The sequence below is a fragment of the Marmota flaviventris genome, unplaced genomic scaffold (genome assembly GCF_047511675.1).
Source record: "Marmota flaviventris isolate mMarFla1 unplaced genomic scaffold, mMarFla1.hap1 Scaffold_209, whole genome shotgun sequence".
In the NCBI taxonomy this organism is placed as follows: Eukaryota; Metazoa; Chordata; class Mammalia; order Rodentia; family Sciuridae; genus Marmota; species Marmota flaviventris.
In genome coordinates, this window is record NW_027288108.1 from 40,192 (window position 1) to 47,936 (window position 7,745).

The 7,745-nt window shown below is 36.1% G+C and overlaps 1 long non-coding RNA gene across 1 annotated transcript; it reads left to right on the plus strand.

The window, feature by feature from the left end:
- The first annotated feature begins 2,176 nt into the window (after positions 1-2,176).
- Positions 2,177-5,125, plus strand: LOC139704074 (uncharacterized). The gene is made up of 2 exons (XR_011706128.1): positions 2,177-4,048; positions 4,902-5,125. It is a non-coding gene; the product is annotated as an uncharacterized lncRNA (long non-coding RNA).
- Positions 5,126-7,745: the final 2,620 nt, after the last annotated feature.

Below are 7,745 nucleotides of genomic sequence, written 5' to 3' on the forward strand. Positions count from 1 at the left end.
GTGACGGAGGTGACGGTATCCCTCCTCTCCCTAATCCGTCAGGTACGTTCGGTTTGTGCTCGAGCCACGCAGCGTTCTCTGTGTCCAGTCTGATATTTGTGTCTGTCTTCTTGCCTTTGCACTTTCTCACTCCATCTAAGACTAACATGGGACAATCTATAACAACTTTAACATCTCGCTTTGACTTTTCTCAAAGCCCTGTCCTCATTATTAAATTAGTGTTAATTGGCTTTAGAGATGGGAACCAAATTTTTAGTCACAAATTTTAACACTCTCAAGGGGACTTTTAAGGAGTCCCCACTCTGCTCTCTTGGGGAAGCCTAGCACTCGAAACAACTGCAAGCAGAGGATGGACTTTTTGGGAGCTGGCTACTAAAAAGTTAGAAAAAAAAATGCCTAATGCCTAAGGTCAAACCAAACTGGAGGAACTGATCCTATGGGTGAAAGATGGGATTAAGGGACTCCCAGCAGCTGCCAGAGCCATTTAGCTCTGGGGAGTTCCCTGGGTCCTTATCTACATCTTAAGGATTACGCTACCTCTGTTTACTTAAAAAGAAGGGACACTGAATGCAGTAAAGCCAGTCACACTGGGACCCTTGATTTTACACCTATAGTTGCCCCTACGTGAAAACATCTGGTCCACTCATGGGAAAGTCTATGGTGCCATTGATGGGAGTCATAATTAAATGAAAGTTCAAAACCTGGAGAGATATTTTCTTATCTGGTTGTCTGATTGTTTCTTAGGGATAATCTAGGTTAAATGTGTGTCTAAAAAAAATAATAATAATAATTTTTATTGTAACAATCTGGTATCTGAATGGGTTTCTAAAGCATTGCACTATCTTGCAGTTAAAAGTTGGGTTTAAGCAATTGTTTAATTTGATTTCAGATAGTTCATGCTAGAAAACTTAAATACTTGGGATAAAAAAAAAAAAAAAATTAAAGAGTTTCAATTTTGAACTGGGTAGCCTGAAAAGAAATTAAAACGTTGGTCTGGCTCATAAAAATGACATTAAATAATTAAATAGTAATAGTCTTAAAAATTTTCAAAGCTTAATTTCAGATATATATGGTAATGTGTGGACAAATTTAATGTAACTCAATGCTACTTTAAAAACTTCAAAACAAGCAAAGTGGCTTAGAGGTACTAAAGAAATTTCTTCTGATGGTAGAGATCCTATTTCCAGTTTTATGTGAACAAGTTTTTCTAGTGTAAAAAGATATAAAATTTTAAATTTTGGAAATTGCTTCTTAAATTTGTGTCATAATTTTCAACATCTAAACCTGGAAATATAACTTAAGGTTAAAACGCCTTAGGCCTAAAGTGTCTGCTCAAAATAGCAGTTTTTTTTCCCTGCTCCTTCCAGACCTTGGTCAGGGCTTAAGCTGATATGCAAACAGAAGCAGCTTGGAGCTCAGGCCCAAGGAAAAAAAAAAAAAAAAAAAAGAAGATAAAAGTGTCTTTTTACCTGAACTCAAACTAGACCAAACCAAGAAGTAAATTGTATGGTATTTACTAACTACTGGCCAGTCATCTTTTTTTTTTTTAGGACTCTTGTTTTTTCTTAGATTCTGTATTTTTTTTTGAGCTCGTGATTCTGATCCTGCAGACCTAGGTTAATGTTTTTCTGATCAGTGAAGTTTTTTTAAAACAAAAAAACATTGCAATGGAGATTTCATCTGCAAAAAGCTACGAGGCCTTTATTATTGTTATGTGTGCACACTCTTGTTATGTGTTGTATGTCGGTATGTCTGTATGTGTGTATGTCCATATATCCTACAGTGATATAACAATTGACAGATGAGGAGCGCTCATAAAAAAAAAAAATTAAAAATTAAAAACAGATCCAAATATCTTTAATTCACGTGATTCAAACGGTTCAATTTAGATTGGGTAAACAGATAAAAGTAAAGATGTCCTCAAAATTAAGCTTATAAGTTTCTCTAGGTGTTCAAAAAGGCCCTAATAAAATGTTAACTCTGCTTAAATTTAAAAGTTTACAAGTATTGTTTCAAAATGTGAACAAAAGGAGGTTTATGTAATTATGGTGTTATTAATGTGTTCATATCTTCCAGGTATACAAGTCTGTAAGGTAGAAGCTTCAAAAGAACATTATATCAAGCTGGTGTTCTAAAGTTGTATGGTAATTTTAGGCTTAAAAAAAAAAAACATGTTGGAGATTCAATTATATCATTTGTGTTCTAAACTGAACTTGTTATCAATAAGATATGTACGGTTCCATGTTACTTTCTACTCTGAGGGTCTGAGAGCCTAATCTGTGTAAAGGTTTTATTGCAAAACACAAAAGTACATTACAACTTTTCTATAAGAGGTTAAAAGCTTTCAGCCTTTAATTCATGTTTTAGGTGTGATATTAAACTTGAACAACAATTTATGTAAACTTTGTAAAATGATCAGCTTCAGAACTATAGTACTTGAGATTTATAAAGAGCCCTGCCTTACTTGAGATAAGGCTCTGTCCCATCTCACTACATGTGAAAGTGGCTATGAAAGAAGTAAGCCAGATTTCAGTACAGTTAAAGTTGTGTCCAAAAGTAGGTTTTTGCCAAGATTACTAGGATCTCAAACAGGGAATTATGATGTATAACCCTGCCAGAATTCAAGGTAGCTATTATATAAGCTAAATATGTTTTTACCCTAGTTAGTTTTGTTTTGTAGTTTGCTTATAGATGGTTTAAGGATTGCCTGTTAATGTTTTAAAGAGGTATTGCTTTAAGAACACAACCTGGGTCAACATAAGATAAGGAGTTATCACCTACAGGATAGAGAGATAAACATTAAAGCCCAGTGCTCTTAATATAAGGCTGTTAACTTATTTGCTGGATGTTTAAGATCAAGTTTTTAAAATTAGTTAAATTAAAAGGGCCAAGAAAACCAATATTTGGCTCTTGCCCTCTGAGTCAGTCTGAATCAGGGAATAGGGGACTTCTCCAAAGGGCTCTGCAACTCTAGGCCACATAACCTCCTGAGCAGGGAGATTAATGAGACCAGTGGAGGACAGAAAGCCAATCGGTGCATTTGCTGTAAAGAGGAGGGTCATTAGAAAAGGGAGACATCCCTGATGCTTCTGAGGGACGCCATATGGTCAAGCAAGGCCTGGACCCATCCTAGCGCAAATGGCACTAGCAGAACTGAAAAGCTGCTATGAAGTTCCCGAGGACTCCCAGGATAACTCAGCTGACTGTAAACAATAGGTAGAAACAAAAGTCAGTTTGACTTGCTTCATCTTAAACACTTAGCAAAGACAGTCAAAGCCAAAGCACAGCTGTTCCTGGACATCTTAAATGATAATAATAGTTAAATGTAACTTCCATAAATAAGTAAACTGGAGGCTACAAAAGAGATTCTTAGACAGAAATGCCTGATAACTGTCAAAGGGACTGCTAGAATAGTTTTAGTCTAAGGCCTTTATTTCTAGCCAACGCAGGTAGGCTTGATGTTTGCTAATATGGTTATCCAGCCCTAAGTAGCAAAATTAAAATTTTCTCTATTAGACACAGAGGTTATACTAATAAAAGGATTTTGCAGGATCAGATGGCATTAAATTATTAAACTATATCTTAAAGAAAAAGACATCTGTAACTCTACATGTTAGTTGTTGTGTTGACATCCCTGACATTTCTGACAATGTGACAAATATCCTTAAAGATTTACCTGCTCAGATGGAAGCCATGTTATCAGCAACTTTTTCGTGGAAATAATATCCTAGCTCCTAGTTCCTGGTACTGCCTGATAGAAAACATTGTTAATCTTTGTCTTGGCCATTATACTCATCGGCATATTTCTGTGCTGTGGCATTTATTACTGCATCAATATGGTTCCAGTACTAATAAGTTCTTGTTTCTCTTATAGACCACCCATCACTCAAATGGCCCTCCAGCCTATTACTTCTCAATTAGACTTTCATCATGGACCACTCGATAGACCCAATATTTTTAAGGGGGACTCCAAACTGCTTGCCCCACGCCGTCCCTTTTCAGCCTGAAGAAGCCAGAAAGATTCTCTTCGTCCCCCTTCCTCACAGCAGTAAGGAGTTCCCAAATTTAAAAAATAAATAAATAAATAAAGCCAGATTTAAAGTTAGGTAGTCAGTGTAGTTAGATAAATCGGGGGTCTAACATCAAGTGACCAAGTCTATCACTGCCTTAGAGAAATCTCTCTCTTCCCTCTCAGAAGTCGTGCTACAAAATAGGAGGAGATTAGATCTGTAATTCCTTAGAAAAGATGGTCTCTATGTGGTTTTAAAGGAACAATGTTGTTTTTATGCTGACCATACGGGGGTGGTCCGGGAAACTATGAAAAAAGTCACTGAAAGGTTGGCAAAAAGGCAAAAAAAAAAAAAAAAAAAAAATTTGAAGCACAACAAGGATGGTTTGAACGTTGGTTTAACAAATCCCCATGGTTAACTACTTTGCTATCCACCATAGCGGGACCTTTAGTTATTCTGCTAATAATCCTAACGTTTGGACCCTGCATACTCAATAGATTGGTGCAATTCATGAGAGAGAGACTTTCTATAATCCAAACTATGGTTCTAACTCAACAGTACCAGTTGCTTAAACAACAAACAGGGTCACACACAAGCTTAATCCAAGAACCTGAGCAAGCAGAACAATGGATATAAGATTCTATCCATGATAAAGAAAAAGGGGGGAATGAAAGACCCCAGCCCAATAACTTTAGGCCCAGTAATAAATCACCAGGGCTTGCTTCCGCACCTGCACAGACGTCAGATGTATTTTTCAGAAAATCAGTTAAGTGTAACCGATTAAGAAAGGACAGGATGGTTGGGAAAGGAACCGGCACGGTTGGGCAAACGGGATCATACAATGAAAAACCATACAATGAATAACAAATGGTTTTTATATGGTTTTTCCAGGAACCTATAGTGAAAAACAAGTTTACCCTTTAAGTGACCTATATGCTGGATTCAAAAGAGCCAATGAGATACCTGTTACTGTGCTAGGAGGGAAACTGACCACTGTACCCTATAAAAGATCTGTACCCCAAAGCCCGGTGTGCCAGTTCACCGAAGCTCCGGCTGAGGTTTCGCTGGGCACCCGCAGGCGCCTGTGTATCAATAAATCACCTCTTGCGTTTGCAGCCAGTGCCTCGTGCGTCTTTCTTGGACAGGGAATCGGTGGGTCTTTCACCTGTACAGATCTTTCTCCTTGTGTAAAACAAATGGAAGACCAGTGTTCATCAACATGAGGACAATTTTTTGAAAAGGGTTTGAGGGAAACAAACTTCTTGGTGCTTTTCCATGAAAGCACATGGTGGGCAGTTAATGCATTTGAGGTTAAGTTGTTCACACAACACAGGCAGAATTTATGGAATATGGATTATTTTTGTTTCTTAGCCCAATTTCTGAAAGTTTGTAGGTCCACTTATAAGTTTTTTCAAGTGAGACATCCTTAAGTTGAATTTCAATGATTCATAGTTGTTATTGTTTTTATAAGAATGTATTTGAAAACATTTATTTTCTGTGTACAGTTTATGTAGGAAACTAGCTCCATGATATCTCTTGGCTAGGAAGCCTGTATAAGGACTTTTTCCATCTGATACTGAGGACAGGTTTCATGGGAAACTCAACCATATGAAGGTTACATACCTTTTTCCCCCAGGAGGACTTCAGCTTTGCTTATCCAAGTGTGGTCCTATGTCCTGGAGCTTGTTTGAAATGCAGACTGGTGGCGTATCTGAACCTGTGGGAAGAACCAGACAAGATATGTGACTCTCAGACTTCAGGGTATTACCAGGATTGCTGGACTAGTACAAAGTTTCTGATTCAGTAGTCTGGGTGGGAGCCTGAGAATTTTAATTTTAACAAGTTATCACATGCTGCTGATGTTGCTGGTACAGGGACCATACTTGGAGAACCATTATATTAGAGTGTCCTCATTGTACATTTTTCTCCCCTTTCCAAATTTCTTACTCATTTAAATAGCTTTTTAAAAACAGATTTTCATATTCTTTAACTTGATTGAAGGGGGAAAAAGCATTTTTTTTTGTAATGACCACACCAAGATTGCTTTTCAGCATCTAATTTCAGAGCAAAAAATCTCTTTAAACCTTAGTTTTAAATCTTATCTATGGGTGTCTCTTTCTCTTCTTTCTGTAATATTCTTTTTAATGTTTAAAAATTCTTTTAATGTAGATAACATGTTCTTATGGTTCAAAAGTTAAAATGACACAGGCATGCTTCGGAAAATGTGATTTCCAACTGCTTTGCCCCCCCCTTCACCCCTCTTTTTTAGATAACTACCTTTAATTTATTTCCCATAGATGTCAATTGTTTCCTTTTATAGTAGGAGAAATGCCAGTGTACTATATTCTTTTTATATAAAATGTGGTATACTATTTAAGTAATTCTATCCTATTGTTTTTTCTTTATATGCTCTTTAGATTTTTTCCTATTAGTATTTATTTAGAATGAATATAATATTTGTTTATAGAAAACACTTAAAAAAACCAGCTGTGTTTAAACAGTGTCTATTAAGTGCCTTGTTTACTTATCCAGCCCCCCCCCCCCCCCCCGTAGTGTTTGGGTTGTTTCTAGGTTTATCACAGACCATACTATGGTGAACCAGCTTGTATACATATCATTTTATACATGTGCAAGTACATCTGTGGGATACATTCCTAGAAGTGGGATCACCGTGCCAGTGGGCATTGCATTTATAATTTAGTTAAATGCTTCCTTTCTTAGGTGTTGCACCATTTTAAACTCCCACAAGTACAGTTGCTCCTCATTATTCATAGAGGATTGATTTGAGGACCCCTTTGTGGATGCTGAAATACAAGGATGCTTAAGTCTTTTATATAAAAAGCATAGTATTTGCATATAACCTATGCACTTTCTCCACATACTTTTAAATCATCTTTAGATTTCTTAGAAGACTAATACAATATAAATGCCATATAAATAGTTGTTACACTGTATTGTTTAGGGACTAGTGACAACAAAAAAGTTGGTATGTGTTCAGTATGACAATATTTTTAAAAAATATTTTCACCTATGATTGTTGAATTCAGTCTGAATACCACAGATACGAGAGGGCAGATCTCAGTGTATGAGAGAGTTCCTATTTTTTCTGGGGCCTTTCCAATGTACTGTGTACAACCCTTGAATTTGTTAACAGTTTGATAGATGAGAATTATCAATATAGAGTAATTTAATGTGGATTTCTATCATTTTTAATAAGGCTCTGCATATTATGCTTAAAAACGAATTGTATTTTTTTTCTTGTGAACTCTCTGTTAATTTTTTTTTTTTTCACATTTCTGTTTTGGGTTGCTTTTTTCCCATTATCAATTTCTAGAAATTTGTAAATTGGAGAGATTAGCCCTGTGTGATATCAATTCTAGTTTTCCCCAGATTTTCACTTATTTTTATTTACCTTCACATATTTTGATATACAAAAGTCTTACATTTTTTTAAAATTTTACAGTTTATATTAATCATTATGGTATCTTGATATTTTTAAAAAATATTTCTTTATTTCTATGTGGTGCTGAGGATCAAACCCAATGCCTCACAAGTGCTAGGCAAGCACTCTACCACTGAGCTAAAGCCCCAGCCCAGGTATCTGGAGTTTAAGTCACTGAAAGGCCTCCAAGATTTTTAGAATTTGCCCATGGTTTCTTTTAGTACTTTTATGGTATCACATTTACATTTAAATGTTCAAATTAGGATTTATTCTGGTGTTCAGAATGATGCATA